Raw genomic sequence first — 3,130 nt, forward strand, 5'->3', positions numbered from 1 at the left:
GTTTGAGATTAACATGTGTGCATTGATGTAATTCATTGATAGCCACCTGAACTACTGCGGATGCAGGACAGGCTTTAAAAATGGGGATCCTGACCAACCCTGTGCTCGCCTGTTGAGACAGCCACAAAGGTACATCCTCTTGTCAATCCAGCAAGCAACACCACTCCATACTCCTCTTCCTGCCAGACGACAGAAGAACGGCCAGTACCTCCCGATTGAGACACGACCGAGCTCTCGGGTGAGGAACACCAGCCCCCTGCATCCAGACTGGGCCAGCCCAGCTGCTGGACCCCAGAGGACAGCACCACTGGGATCCCCCTTTAAGCCTGCACCTGCAGCACCAGGAACTTGTGTGAGTAATAAAGTGCTGTGTGATTTGCAACTGCATATGTTTCATGTGGTGTAATTCCTCCGGCAGTTAATTGAATTATTTTGTGTATGCTTAAAATTAAAATTAAAGCTCTCTGTCTTCTCTGCACTGGGAGCAGCTCCCCTCATCCCCTGAAAATGTATGCCTGCACCAAGTTTGTCTCCACCCACTCCTTGGTCAGGAGCACCTCTCAGCTGAGCCAGTCAATGTCTGCAGTGGTGCTGAAACGACCAGAGACACTGACAGATGAGAGCCTCAGCAGCTTGGCAGCCCCACGTCCCCTGACCTCCCTTATTTCTAGCCGTAGCTTCCAAACCAGTGCCATTTCAAGGGATGTCGACACAGCAGCCAAGTTCATTGGGGCTGGGGCGGCCACAGTAGGGGTGGCAGGCTCTGGGGCTGGAACTGAGACTGTGTTTGGGAGCTTCATTATTGGTTATGCCAGGAACCCTTCTCTGAAGCAACAGCTCTTCTCCTACGCCATCTGGGCTTTGCCGTCTCAGAGGCCATGGGGTGGCCTTTCTCATCCTCTTCGCCATGTGAAGGAGCTGTCTCCATCCCCCATAGTTCTTTTTCCCGTGTCTTGTCTTCCCTGTATGTTCCTTTTCCTATACCTCCCTAGGCAGCCTGGGGAAAGTGGTTGGCTCAGGGTTTGACAGAAGGAAGACAAATAAATACTGTATTAATAAGAAGAAAAAAAATTAAAGCTTCTGGTCTTTTAGGTCCTAGGCCTGCCCTTGGTCCTGCTTGTGTAGAGTAGCCTCTTCGCTAGCAACTACTTGAATGTCCCACACCTGCACGGTTAAAGTTTATCTCAAGGGACGCCTTAGATAAACACCCCAGATCCTTTCCCAGGATCTACTTGGGACAACCAGCAGCCCCTCTTCTGAATATCTACCTCCAAAATTTGAAAACACTTACTTGCAAAGATATATGAACCCCTATGTTCATTGCAACATTATTCATGGTGGGGCCAAGATATTGAAACAACCAAAGTGTCCTTCAATAGATGATTAAAGAAGATGGGGTACATATATACAATGAAATACTACTCAGCCATAAGAAAAGATGAAATACTGCCATTTGTGACAACATTGTGGACTTTGAGAATATTATGCTAAGCAAAATAAGTTAGTCAGAAAAAGCTAAGAACCATATGATTTCACTCATATGTGGGATATAAAACTGAAACTCATAGACATAGATAACACTATGATGGTTAATAGAGGGAAGGGGGTGAGTGTAAGGGTAAAGGGGGCCAGATATATAGTGATGGAAGATGATTTGACTTTGGGTGGTGGGCACACAATGCAATAAACAGATCATGTATCATATAAAAATAATAGAATGAGGAAAAAAATAAAAGAAAAATATGCGCATTGAAATTACCTGGAGAACTTTTTTAAGATTTTTTAAAAATATACTTCTTTATTGATTTCAGAGAGGAAGGGAGAAAGAGAGAGAGAGATAGAACATCAATGATGAGAGAGAATCACCAATCAGCTGCCTCCTGTACGCCCCCCACTGGGCATCGGGCCTGCAACCCAAACATGTGCCCCTGGCCAGAATCGAACCTGGGACCCTTCAGTCCGCAGGCTGACGCTCTATCCACTGAGCCAAGCCGGCTAGGGCTACCTGGAGAACTTTTTAAAAATATTGATTTCTATTAAAGAGGAAATTAAACCAAAACCTCCAAGCATAAGGCCCAGGCTTCAACATTTCCATTCATTTATTCACAAATATTTATCAAGTATCTACTGCATGCCAGGCATTTCTCTAGGTCCTGGGGACTGAGTGCAGCCTTCATGAACCAGTGCTGCACCTGCAGGTGCTTAGGTTCTTGGAATGCATCACAGGCTTTAGGACAAACCTTTAGGAACAAACAGATCCCCTTCTAATCCAGGTCCGACCGCAGTGGGCGGTGGTAGGAGACCCTGAGCCTGTGCCAGGCCACTTGAGTCTTCTTCATAGGGCTCAGCATACCCGCTTCACAAGGTATAGAAAAGTGAGATGATGAAGGTAAATGGACCAGGGGCAGGGATGGGGGCGAGAGAGCACAGAGAGGAGGGAGGAAGGGGCCAAGCATATGGTAGATGTTGAGTAAGTTGTGCTTCTTGTTTTGTGAAAGAGGTAAGTGATTAGGGCTTGGGAAACCATCCCAGTGGGAAGACAATCAATCAAATTTTAAATAAAATCTGAAAAATTGTTCAGGAAGGAAAAGAATATTAAAAGAGGCTTTTGAGCAAAGTGCAGGAGCAGAAGGAGAAAACAAAGGTAGTTGCTTTCTCAGGCCAATTGTTTGGTTTTGGAAGCTTTGCACCTTAAAGTAGGTGGTTTCACAGGAGCAGCAGGTGAGAGAACTGCAGGGAGCAGGTCTAGGGAAGGACAAATGGTGCAGCTCTTTGATGAGGCTGAGAGGAGGGCAAAGCCCCAGGAGAACTCCAAAGGGGTGCTACATGCCATCTTGTCTCTTGAAGATGTAATCGTGAGGCTGGCGAGGGATCTTAGAGATCTTGTGTCCCAATCCTCTGTGAGGAGGACACATCTGCCTGGAGGAGAGAGGGGACTTCTCTGGTCCCACGGCTGGCTACAAAGTCTGGGAACAGGGAGTTCCAGGGCTTCCTATGACTCTTCCTCCTCTAATGGGGAGCAATAGACCTCCAGGAAAATGTTGCAGTCCCAAAAAGCAGGACCAGCTCCATGACCTGCCTTCACCTGATCTCACGCATCTGATGTGGTCTTCCTCCTGTGGAGGATGGA

The 3,130-nt window shown here is 47.0% G+C and overlaps 1 pseudogene; it reads left to right on the plus strand.

Annotated features, from left to right (window-relative positions):
• The first annotated feature begins 466 nt into the window (after nt 1–466).
• LOC102262630 lies at nt 467–928 on the plus strand (annotated as a pseudogene).
• Nucleotides 929–3,130: the final 2,202 nt, after the last annotated feature.

This window comes from Myotis brandtii, unplaced genomic scaffold, assembly GCF_000412655.1.
Source record: "Myotis brandtii unplaced genomic scaffold, ASM41265v1 scaffold118, whole genome shotgun sequence".
Taxonomy (NCBI): Eukaryota; Metazoa; Chordata; class Mammalia; order Chiroptera; family Vespertilionidae; genus Myotis; species Myotis brandtii.